This window comes from Lates calcarifer, linkage group LG1, assembly GCF_001640805.2.
Source record: "Lates calcarifer isolate ASB-BC8 linkage group LG1, TLL_Latcal_v3, whole genome shotgun sequence".
In the NCBI taxonomy this organism is placed as follows: Eukaryota; Metazoa; Chordata; class Actinopteri; family Centropomidae; genus Lates; species Lates calcarifer.
This window is the reverse complement of record NC_066833.1, coordinates 10,065,548-10,078,658: the sequence shown is the minus strand read 5'-3', so window position 1 is coordinate 10,078,658 and position 13,111 is coordinate 10,065,548. Positions and strand designations below refer to the sequence as shown.

At 43.4% G+C, this 13,111-nt stretch overlaps 1 protein-coding gene across 1 annotated transcript in view; it reads left to right on the top strand.

The window, feature by feature from the left end:
• The window catches only part of adarb1b (adenosine deaminase RNA specific B1b), a 90,373-nt gene that overhangs the window by 46,836 nt on the left and 30,426 nt on the right, over positions 1–13,111 (top strand). Inside the window, exon 3 of the mRNA XM_018682271.2 lies at positions 9,014–9,049. The gene's annotated coding sequence lies outside the window, so the exon portion shown is untranslated. The remainder of the gene's footprint in view (positions 1–9,013; positions 9,050–13,111) is intronic.

Genomic DNA, 13,111 nt, shown 5'->3' with positions numbered 1-13,111 from the left:
CACGTCCGCTTTTATCCAGCACCAGGCTTTTCCAGTCAGTTCTTCCACTCTCACGTAGAAATCCTGCACTTGTCCTTGTGATTGATTGCAAAGACACCCTAACATATTATAATACTACTGTGAAAGAAGCTAAAACATATCTTAAGCTCGTTTATTGCCTTCTGAAATTGAATGGAGCACATGCTTCCTCAGTTGTCCTCCAGAAACAGGGCATATTGATAAAGGCTTCCCACAGAACGTTCTCATTTTACCAGGTGTAAGCTTCAGCCTACTTTACTGGATACCCTGATTTTATGTTGTGTCATCTCATACACTCACAACGTTAAGAGACACACACACACAAATGTGAGCACAACATGTCGTGGCCTACTTTTCCAGTATCTCTGTTGTAATCCTATCTGAGTAGAAGCGGTGTGGGAAAGCCTGAGCCACCATTGTACGACAAAGAAAAGGAGGTTGGAGAGGCTGGATTTAGTCTCCATCTTGGAAGTGGTTAATTAGCTCGAACTCCACATTCCTATCCAATGAGAATGAACCCGGTTTCAGAGGAACATGTCTGCGTATGCAAACATACATAAACACGCATTTACACATTCCACCTTGATTACAGTCAGACTAACTCTCAAGCATTTCGTCCGTGCTCTCTTTCACTTCGTACTGAGAGCTCAGGTGGCAGCGCTGGATGCTTGCTCTGGGCGGTGGCAATGCAGATGTTACCTGGTGGCTCTACACTTTCCTCTGTGAGTGTGTGTGTGTGTGTATATGTTTATGATTGCGAGCCAGCTGTGATGGCCAGCTGCCCACTTTACCGAGGCCTTGGCAGCTCCCCAGATGGTTGACCCAGATAGAAACACCAAGAGAGGAGAGGAACACACACATGCACTCTCTTTGATGCACACACACACACACACTCAGATATACACCTGCATGGGAGCTGCTTGCGTAGTCTCACCTGCTCTGGTGAGGAAAGGGAGAGTTTTTATGGCTTATTTTTGGCATGACCTGAAACCTTCCTGGTGCAGCAAAGTTGCTTCACAATGTGGTTCACTGTCAGATCGAGCGCTGGAGCGATCACATGATCACATCACGTCACCTGCTGACGCTTATTCAGGAGAAGAAAAGCAGAAAATCACAGACCTGTTTGCTGCAAACTGGAGCCAAGCTGGTGGCATCTCCAAAGGTTCTGGCAGAGACAGATCACTGAAAATGTGAGAGGCTTGTTAAAGCAGACTGTCCTCAGCAGGGAAGCAGCCGTAGCTTGTTCAAATGCGAAAAAGTGACTTGTTTTCCAGACAAGCGACCTTGTCAGGCTGTATGAATAATGACTGTCTTTTCTAAGTGGCAACGACTTTGAGTGTTCTGACACAGAATCTTTTAGGTTGGAGATTCAAAGTTGGCTGTGCAAAGCATGCTGGGTCGACTGCAGAGTTGCGATCTTCTTCTAACCTACAGCTCCTAATGAGCACTAATGTTGCTCCCTGTTTATTGGGTGTGTGAAAAAGTGATTGACGCTGATCAGAAAACCATATCCAAGCTGTTTTGGGAAATGGTCATGTGGGTCAAACAACCTTTCGCCTTCAGGTGAAGCAGCTTTATGTCATTTGCTGTGGTGAAATAGTGTTGTTGCTAACTAGATAGTCATGCTAACGACCAGCCAGTCTGCTGCAGTCACTCACCTGTCACAGCATCCCCACGGCTCTACAACGTTGTTCAATAACAAATGACCTCAAAAAGCTTTTCAGCCGAGCACGGACTAAAACTCCCTTTTAAATTGTGGTCTACCTTGTCTGCTCACCTTCGCATTTCTTTGTGTATTCAGATGTGTTTCTCTGCACTCACATGTGTGTCTGTGTATGTGGTTGAGTGCAGTCATTATCCTCAATGTCACACCGCATTGCAGTGCAGTAAAAAACCTTCTGAGCATGAGTGTGTGTGTGTGTGTTACACAGTCGGTCCAACAGTTTCAGGGCAGGCGTTCATTGGCTTGTATCTGACACTAGTACTGAAATTCAAATGGAGATGATCAGTGAGTTATGATATTTTAGCATTTTTGTCTTTTATGTCCCTTCAGTCTATCGCTTTTTTTTGTCATTTTCTCCCGTGTGACTGAATCCACTTCTTTTCCCCGTGACCTCAAGTTTTCCCCCTCTTCTTCTCACAGGAAATGGAAGGTTGTGCCGTCAACAAGGGCACGCAGCAGGGTAGAAAGATAAATTGGCTGAGAAAAGAGGCTCATTCGTCATAGGAGAAAATGCTGACGTTTGTGTTGTAACATATAATAAGACGGGGAGGACTATTAGTAGCAAGGAGTTCAGCTACTCTGTTGTAGATTATGAGCAGCTAAGTTGTGTGTGGAGACTGTCAGCCACACAGTTTTTCATCACAGTTTATTATTCAGTTATTAAAATGTCCTCACGCTCCCTTGTTGATGTTTTCCAGGCCAAGTTTGAATGTTTGTGTTCGCACTTTAACTGAATGTATCTCAGTTATCTTTTGAACCTAACTCAGCTCTGTGAGACTGAACTGTTTTTCCTCAGTAAATTGATCTGAATGTTCCAAAATTACATCCAGTGCCGTGCAGCCTACCTGCAACTGGAACCTGAGCACCCAACTTGGATTTTGTCAGTGTTGCCATGACAACATGCAAAAAGTCTTTCAGGGTTTCCCTGAGATTGTTGTCAAAATGTTGCTCGCAGCAGCTCAGCTGAGCCGGAGTTGACGTGAGGAACAACGTGACAGCTGTGGAACAGATTCAGAATAGCTCAGTTTGACTGGTATTCAGCAGATCGCCTCAAATCTCTGGAGCACAGGAGTTGGATGGGGATGCGATGTGATTTTGTGATGGGTACTCTGGACATTCCTGTTGGTTTATATTGCTATGGAATATTGTTTAAACCCTGTTAAATAAAGTAAAGCACCTCATAAAGTCATAGTGTGGACATAGCCTGTGTAGCTTGAAGTCTGCTGCCCTTCTTCCCACCCTTCCTCTCTTACAGCTTGTTGGCTTCGCCCCTCAGGTATATATCTTGCCAGAGGGGCTTACACAGAGCCGCCCATTGTTCTCCCCTGCACACAAACACATACTGTACGTAAACACACACCACCGCTGGTCAAGCTTCAGCCAAAAAAACAAAAAAAACAAAGCCACAAGCAGTGGAGTGGGTCTGTCGCAGGCGGAGAGCTGGATGGTTGGTAAAGGAGGGGACCACACCCAGCAGTGGGAGCTGATGGTCGGCTTGGGAACCGAGGGGAACTCCCATAGGAAGAATTAAGTCATTCCTATTTACAGGCCCACTTATTTAGAACAGAAGCAGCCTCCTGTTTAGAGTGACAAACAGTAAAATATAGCAGCCGGTAAATGATGTAAAATAAGATAAAGATTTTTGGAAGCTACTAGAAGTCACAGGATTATTTTGGCAGTCTGGTTTGTTTAGAGATAATTCTTGGATGGTTGTGTGAATATGTGTTGCTTTCTGTCTATTCCCTCACATTAGACTCACAATATTTGCGTATATGTGGGAGTTCAATTATACCATATATGTCTCTGAGTTTGGTCTGGCCACTGGCCCATCAATAGTCAGTACAAACACTGTGGCAGAAAAATATTGTACTTTTAAGTTTTTGTTTATTTGTTCTTCTGCATTTTCCTCCTGAATTCAGACTGGCCAGTTTCCCATGCAGTGCGGTTTTTGTTGCTGCTAACTCTTCACTGTTGGTGAGGGTGTAGAGGCCAGGTGGTTCCTCTGATACATGTGGAGGCACCAGCTGCTTCCTCACCTGCCACAGTGGAGCTTCATCAGGAGGGCGTAACAAACGTGAAAGTTCACACTGTCCCCTGCAGCTTCCACCCACTTTCACAGAGCTCCAACCAGCAAACAGGCGTCGCTACTGCAATATCAAGGACAATCCCTCACTGGCTTCCCACACCTCGCAACTTAACACAGCCCTGCACTGTAAGACTCAAAATACAGAACCACCAGCACATCTCTTGAGTTGTGAATTCTGCACACCTAACTGCTAACAGCACTGGAATATGCTGTCTTACACCGACCAAACCTCAATTCAGCACCACAGGATCCTTCCCCTAAAATGGCTGTGGATCTGAATACAGAAAAGTACAGCTGGGAAACCGCAACGTGCTGGAAAAGCAGCCAAATGCCTTCGAACACCCCCAGTAGATATCACGTTTTATTAAAATCCTACCTTGTTATAAAACATCTTTTCAGTGAAATAGCACACACTTACAGAAAATATTAAAAATGTCCCCCAACAAGTTCATGTCACTGAGGCTCGTGGGCTGGTTGTTGGCTTCGTGTTTCCGAAAGTGAAAACTGCCAGAACAGTGTGGCATTTTCTAGCGCACTGGCAGTCGTTCTAAAATCCTGTTTTCATCTTAGTGTGTGCAAAGGTGCTTGATCTGAAGTGTTCTCACAGTCAGCAGCTTCTGCTCAGGCTTATGCCCATTTAACTATTATTATTATTATTCATTTTTCTTCCACACATTGACGATAGTTTGACCTAAATGTCCACAACTGTCAGTGTAACTTAGAGCTTTTACCCTCCTTTACATTAATGATAGAGCAGAATTACACATGTGTTCAGTTACAGCTGTAAACTGACAACCTGATTCAAAACAAGCAGATAAAAACATCCCTTACTCCGTGTGTGTTACATGCAGTAGCAGTTATCCTGTAGCATTGCTGCCCTCTGCTGGACAAGTGACAGCAAAACAAAAACACTGCCAGACATTCATAACCGAGGAGAACAGTACATGGTGACCCAGCTTGATTTATTACACACACACGCACATATACACACAATCACTCACAATACAGTCACACACACACACATGTAATTAAGTGACGCATTAATTAAAACTGTGTCCCTGTGTACGTATGAGTGAGGACAGCTAGGTCAGAGGGAGGGGTAGTGTTTAATGGCTTGTCTGGACCCTGGCTAGCCCATATGTGTGTGTGTGTGGCCAGTGGTTACCAACCCATTGGCCTAATTCTTGGCCAGGAGACCGGGAGTCGAGGTTTATGGTCACGCCTCTTATCAGGCACAGTTGACTGGCTTTCTGTCTCTCTTTCATAATCAACCTCTGGCTCGGTTTTTGTCCGGCCTGTTTCTACCGTGGCTTTCTGCTCCTGTCAAGTTAATCGAGTCTCCGGTATCGTTTGCCATCCCACCCGCTGCCCTCCACGCCAGTCTCCAGAGAGCTAAGAGGAGGCTCACACCTATTAGACCCTAATATGACCACAACTCACACACACTCTCAAACACACTACCTCTCAGCTCTAACTGCTCTCTAAGGCTCTCCCCCTCTTGTCTGTACTAATCTCTCACACACAATCTCTCCCTCTCCCTCTCACACTCTTGCCAAACTGTGTGCACGACCTGAGGTTCAGTGAGTGTTGCTTTAGGAACGTGACTTCCTCACAAGGCAATGAAACGCCACTCCTGCCTGGACATTTTTCATCTGCCTTCGTATTCAGGTATTCACACATGCTTACAGTGCACACACATGTTCAGTTTTTGGTCAGGTCTCCACAGCGACTCGGGGCGACTGCTTCAGCATGCAGCTGCTTTTGTCTTTAAGGGGAAAAATCTTTCTTATATCAGCAACTAAGAGAAGATGCTGAGGTTTGTTTTTTATTTTCCTCCCCACGTCTTTGTTGCTTGCTTCAGAGTTGCCTGTTAGCTCGCTGGCTTTTGGTTTGTAGTCCCTGATTTTTAATTAGGATATCTTATAAAATGCTAATGAGCATACCATATTTTGGTGTAGCTGAAGCTTCTTGTTCGCTCGGTGTAACTGTATTGATGTCGGTTGAATGATGCAGCAGTATTTGACACGCTTCCCCTCGCCGGTGCTTGGTTGTACTACACTGCTGAGGTATATTCCTCGTAGGTTAACACAAGCTGTGAAGTGAAATCTCTGGGGCCACTGCAAGTAAACCGTGATTTAATCGCAGTCCATCAGCTACTGTAATACTGAGCTTTTAAATTTCTGCATCCCTGGAACTGGCTCTTAAATTCAGAGTTTAGAAAAAGAAAAAAAAACGTTCCCACTGAGTCTATTTTTAGAGCTTTGTGCTTTTTAGTTGCCTGTGAGTACATGTATGAACTAACAGATGGGCTCACCACAGTAGCCTGGATTTCTTCCCTGCGAAACTGTTTAAGAGGTTGTTTTTGTCAATGGTTGTGTTTCTCCGTCAAACCGCTGCAAAGGCCACCAGGAGTTTAGTTGTTATTTGAGTCTGGAATGCCTTTAAATTCAGTCTGGATAACCACAGAGTATTGGCTGCACAACCACAGCCTCTTTCCTCTTGTCCATTCAGTATGTGGTGAGAATGCCAAGAGAGAGAGAGAGTAGTGGGTAAAATCTCTGCCAGTGGAACAACATGTGCCTCTGCGGAGCATGCACTGACTCTGTTCTCCCATGTCTGCAGCTCTTGCACAGTCTCTATAAATTAAAATACTAAGGGAAGTGGAGTGGGCTAGTCTCCCTTTCAAGGAAAAAAAAAAAACAAAGCAAAACAAAACAAAAAAACAGTCACCCAGCCAAGGCAGTTGTGGTGAGACTTGGCCAGCCGTAGTTATGGTTGGCGTGGACACAGAAGCATGAATGAATTTGCCTCTGGAGTATATTTAAGTTCACCATCTCCTCTCTCGTGCTGACTCCTGTGTCCCACAGCTCGTATCCTGAATCTGTTGTCTGGCTCTCTTTTTTTTCTTGCTCTAACCATCTGCCTTTCTTCTTAAAATTCTCTCTCTGTTTCTCAGTTGCTGTCTCACTTTCTTTCTCTCTCTCTCTTTCTCTTTCTGCTCAGTTTAACTTCATGCACTTAATTGGCAAGCCTCTACGCAAAAACCTCTAATTTGGTTTTTGAGAACATTTTATATCAAATAGTGAGAGTGGAGCTGAGGGGGAGTGAAGACAGCCTCGTTGACCTTAAACGACCCCGTGGGCTATAGATCCTGCTTTGAGAACATTTTTCTTCACCTGATATTACCTTTTCCTAACTTCAGCTCCCTCTCTCCATTTCCACGTCTCTGTCCTGCTTTGCCTCGTTTCTTTATCTCACAGGATTTTTCTCTACATCCTCCTCTTTTATTTCCTTTACTCCTCTCAAGCTTTTATGTGTCTATTTCTTTTCTCCCTCCTCGTCTCTTATTCCTTTACTATCATCTCTATCCCCAGCTGCCCTCTCTAACAGAGAGGCTATGGAGCCCTTTTCAAACACGCTTGCCTGTAGATTTACTCTTATTTTTAGTTAGCATGCTGTGGACTAGGGAACCATTTTGGGATGATATCAAATTGTGATTTTTCTGGCAGATATTGTGCTTGTGATTCGATTTGCAAGATTCACTACATACCTGTAAAACAACACCATTTAAGACATCACTGAAATACTAACTGCTCTGTGAACTAATCCAAGGATTTATTCTAACAAAAATGGTGTGGAACATACACATAATGAACCATAGAACAATCCAAACAGTAGCACTACGTTCTCTTGTCTTCTGCCTTCAGTAACTTTACTGCTGCCTGTGGTGGTTTTTCAAATGCTGGCAGACTGAGGGGGAATGACAGGAACACAGAGAGCCGGTAGAAACTCAAAACTCTGTGGGATTTGTCCCAGTAGAAAGTACAAAATACAAATACAAAGCTAACTTAATATTAGCTGGTTCATTCTACCATATTAGTTCCAATCGCAAATTTGGTTAAATTTCGTTCCTCTACTGTGAACTTCCAGTAACTAACTCTTGCAATATGATTAAAGCATGAGAAACTGAAAAAGCTAATCTTACTAAAGGAGTTGTTGAACAGTCTTATCTGTTTCAGATGCACTAGATTTCTTTTCATCCTTTGAGAACCGGCCCACATTTCAACAGATTTGAGAACAGAGCGTTACATAGTCCACACACACCAGTTGGTGGCAGTAATGCACCAGTTTGTTGTTTGTAACCCTCAAAAGAAGAAGAACATTACGCAGTAGAATTGGGCTAATTTCTGTTTGTAAGAAATCATGGCAGAACACAACTGCTTTTAATAAATTTACTGTCATTTCAAGTCATTACATCTTGACTTTTCACTGCTTTTGGAAAGCCTGTTGTTCGCTGCTGCTTTTGCACATGTTCTCTCTGTGGTAGCGCCTCCCATAACCACTGAGATCAGTGGTTCTCACTTCTTGACCAGAAATTTAGTGGAGCTGACTGTTATTTTGGTGGAAATGTGTGGAACCAGTTCTAGATTAGTGTTGGTAGTAGCCGGAGTTCTTTAGCAAGAGACTGATTTGGTCTGTCACTGAACAGCAACAACAGAGAGGTGGTCCATTAATAACTCTTTGGTTGCGTTGTCCGAATGTTTAGAATCAACGTCCTGCCTCAATGCATCACCCTAAAACCGAGGGGCCACGAGTCCTTCGCTGTTCATCCAGTATGAATGTAGCCACCTTCAGACAGTTTTATCAGTTGGGTTACACTACATTCTTGTAATATTTTTGTTCATTTATTCCTGGAAGTCCACTGGATTGAAATTAATGTTCTGTGTAACCACTAAACCGCCACAGCAAATTTCGTAATAAGGGCCTCATGTCTGCCAAATGCCATGCTTTACGAGAAAGTGTTTAAATAGCACGTAGGTTATACTGCAGTAAATTAATTAGAAACACATTTTTCAGCTAAATAATCTGCTTTAGTAACTTAAACTGGAAAAAGTTACACTCCACCTCTTCTAACAATAACTGTGGCCGTCCAGAAACACCAGCTTTTGTAAGAAGACCAGCTGATGTGGAAACACGGCTGAATTATCTCGATTAATGGAGCATTTATCCAGTATGTGTACCTTTCTTTGTCCTGTGTATATACCACTAATAATTCCAATGTATGCACGCTACATCCTTTAAAGGTTTTTCACCCTCAGAAATCCAGATCTTTGAAAGTACCTCTGCAGTCAGCCAAAATCTCTGCTGTTTACTGACTTGGAAAATCTTTTCTTTCTCTCCATCAGGTTTTTACGATCACAGGCATCAGACCAGAGCCAAAGGTGAGTGCTTTTCCTCTTCTTTTTTCCACCGCTGTTGTTCAGGTTATATTTCTTTTTTTCTTTCTTTGTCCACCACAAATTTCTTAATAATGGCTTAAAACAACCTTTTTTGTAAAGTATTTGACAACATAACTAACACAGGTTAAAACAACGATCATAAATCAACCACCATCAACGTCATTTGGTGCCATCACAGATGTAATCGCAGAAGATAACCACTAGAGGGCGGCAGAGCATTTCTTTGTTGCCTCTCATCCTCAGACTTTTGGTGAGATGAGAAACATAACCACAACAAATATAAATCTGCAAGATACAATAATAAGGGCAAGGTGGAAATTGATGTGATCGCATGGGTAAAACTTGTTTCAGGTTCAAGTGCAAAGAGATCCTCACCACAGTCAGTTATAAACAGGTGAAGATGTTTTTTTGTTTGCTGGAGATTGCTGATACTTTGAGAGGGGATTCGACAGGTAAGAGTCAGATTCTGTTCCCTGTGTTAATTCACAACCATCTGAAAACACAAGTCTCTCTCCTCTGCTAGTCCCCTCCTCCTTTTTGTCGCTCTACTCCATCGCCTCCCCTCTCTGCCTGCCGATAGGGCAGACATGGAGTCAACAGAGGAGAGAGACAGCGAGAGGAGGAGGGAAGAGAGGGAGGGAAAGAGAGTTCGGATACGAGGGAAGGACTAAAGTAGAAACAAAGAAGCGCTGCAGGTGTGTGGAGTTGGGCTTTCTGAATATCACTGGCTTGACAACACAAACTGGACAAGTGTGAGAGCACTGGCTGTGAGAGGTGAGGGACAGGTAGACCACGTGAAAGCATCTTCAGTTGCTGAAGTTTTATTTGGTCGAGCTTAGTTTAGTTCATTTTATAAAGCAGCAAGTTGTGACCAAGGCATGGCCCTTCTTACCAACGGCGCACAGAATCTGGGCTCCTATTACTGCCTGATCCGACGCAGGTTCAAGAGGAGGCGCAAGAAACGCTCCGAACGCAAAGGTAACCCCTGATCAGAGAGCGATGCAGAGCGGGCTCCTTTTAGACTTTGTAATACTGAGTAACAGGTAACTGAGGAGACCTGTGCACTCTGTAATAAACCATCTGTTTCACCTGTGAAGTTTTCAGTTCATTCAAGTTGACAGCATCAGCAGGTGAAATCTGTGGAAACTCCCTGAGCCTTACAGTGTTTAACTCTTAATAGTTTTATTTTGATTTTTGTGGTCAGTGAATGTGCATGTTTTAAATTAGCTTCATTTTCCTCACATGATAAAGTTTTTTGTTGTCTGTATTTAACAAGAGATGAACTTCCTCCTCACAAATTAGTCTATTAACCTTGTTATCTAAATGTATTTATATATTCAGATTCTTTAGCTTGTTATAGAAATGTACAATAAAAATAAATTAAACTATATGTTAGCAAAGGGTTACTTTACAGCCCAATAATTCACATATATGATTTAAGAAACATGCCCACAGATTAAAATGAAGCATTATATGACCAGAAATAAAAAATATAGAGCTGTTTTATTTCTGTGTTTACAAACAAGAAACTATGAAAACCACCAGAAAACATTTGAAGTGCTTTATTTTTCAGCATTTTAGCATTTATTGACAGCAGACTTAAACAAGAAGCTTGGTGAGAGAGAGATGGGGATGACATGTAACAAAGCTGCCCGGCACAAAACTGGAGCGCACCATCAGAAAACGTTAGCATGAGTATCAAAAGACCTGTCAGTCAGTGTAAAAGAGAGCATGAGGTTTTTGATGAATGGGCTGTCGTCTTATTTCAGCCGTGCGTCTTCATTGTGCTGTCGCTGCTTGATGGAAACCAAAGTGCAGAAATCTGAAGTCTGAGATATACTCAGTCTGTTCTGAACATGTTTTCGTATGTTTGTGCATCCTTACATTAATCAGAGTCATTTATCTATAGAGTGGAGACTCTTAACTTGGTTTTCAAACGAGACGTCCTCTCTGTCCTTCTGAGCGAGGCAGGTCTGTGTCTCTTGTGTAATTGAAGTCGAGTGATGGGAGCCCCGCTGAGGCTCTAAGCTTTTCTCTCCTGAGTTTGCTGCTCTGCTCTGGGGATTAGCCTAACAGCAAAGGTAGTAATTACTTAGGTGGCCACAGCTCACTGGCAGTATTAGCCATGTCTCAGCCACTTGCTTTGACACCCACCGCCCTCCAAACCACCCCCCACCTCCTCATCGAGTCGGGTCCATTCATCCAAGTAAATCCAACCGCTGCTGATGCTGCACTTTTAGCTCCTGATTCGCACACTCCAGCCCTCCTCAGTCAGAGACTGACTACGTCCATCAGCATTACACAGGTCTGTTTCCCGCCTTTTCACTCTCCCTTATCACCATGGGAATGAAAGTGGCACTTTTTCACCATAGTGAGAGAAGCGATGACTAAGCAGGACTTTGGGCCAGTGTTGCTCTGCTCGCTCTCTCAGTCAGCTCTAATGCCTCGCACTGGAAGCCTCCTGATAAGTTGCTTAGTACTTTAGCTCCTCAGAGCGCCCAGTGGGTTAGCGGCTAACGCTAGCTGAGATGACGAGGTCACATGCTTACTTAAGACAATCATCAGTAGAATAATGTGACACTCAGTCAAGGAAATCTCTCCGCTCCGTTCCCTTGAGCGGCGAGGGCAGAGTCAGTGCCGCACCACTGGACTGGACAGTCCATTAAGTGCAGATTAGTGTCTTCCTCAAGACAAGGACACTCAATGTGTCGATACAGGACTGACCAGGGTCACCTGTTAGAGGAGCCATGTCTCCGTTACCACTAATCCACGCTGCAGCCATAAACAGAATTTATAGTTATTTAAACTTTTGACCTCATTCTACAGCTGCAGAGATATGTCACATCAGCTTATTTAGAGAATGAGCTTTTAAGGAGTTTGTGTGTGTCTGCTGTTGAACAATGATTGTAACACAGGGAGGATTATTCCCCCTGAGGTGTGTGTGTTATATGGATCGTCCTGTGACTTCTATATCTGATCCAAACATGGTCATTCCAACGAGTCACTACTTAGCTGACAGTTCATCGACTAACATGTCCAAACGTGTCTACGACTACATATTTGTGCCTCATTTTGACTTGTCATCGTAGGGAAAGCGCAGGTGTTACTAATGACACTAATGCACAGTGTGACAGTGTCTCGGTGTCTGACCAATCAGACCTCAGCTTAACTAATTAAGGTGGGTGGAGCTGGTGATGTCACCACGTGTTGATTTGTCCCACACAAACAGGTTCAACAGAGCTAACTGGAGAGTGAGGAACATGTCAGTCATGTGCCCTGATACCTGACAGGTGCCTTGAAATAAAACACAGCTTTTATTTCTTTTTCACAGATGTGTCACGTGCCACAGCTCTGAAACATAAAACGAGTGATGGTTGAATTGTTCGTGCTGACTCGCTGTCACGCTGTCATGACTTACTGGGACTCTTGAACAGTCTTTGTTAATATCATTAGTAACAGCTGTGATTTTCCCACCGTGATAACTCCTAATGTCAGCTGTGAAAAAGGCCTGTTGATGCCTGTTTATTCTTTACATCTCAGTTTTGACTTAAACAATGCTAATTAATAATGTTTGATCTTCCTCTTTTAGAGTTTTTCGTCTTTGATTTGTCCTAATTAAATGAAATGTATTGTTTACTTCAGTGAGCTCTGTTTCTCTCTGCACTCGTGCTGAAACCAGTTACCACGTAGATGATCTTAATTTACCTTTGCTTTATATATGAATTACCATACAGTGCACAGTGACTTTCAAAATGCTTAACTTAAGCATATCTTCCAAGTGATAAGTTTTTCAGTGCATCTCTCGTAAATGTGCCAAGCCATGACACTTGCAGACGATGCTTTCCAATGGGCCGTATATGAAATATGGAGAATGGGGAACAGAGGCCTTTTCTGCCATGCCAGCAAAATCTCCAAAATGAGCTTTTGCAACTTGAATAGGGGGGCAGAGAGGAGGGAGGGGATCCGCACTGCCTGACGCTCACAATCCATCGCTGTGGAAGAGACTTTACCTACAACAAGACTCTGTTTTCACATGTTCTCTTC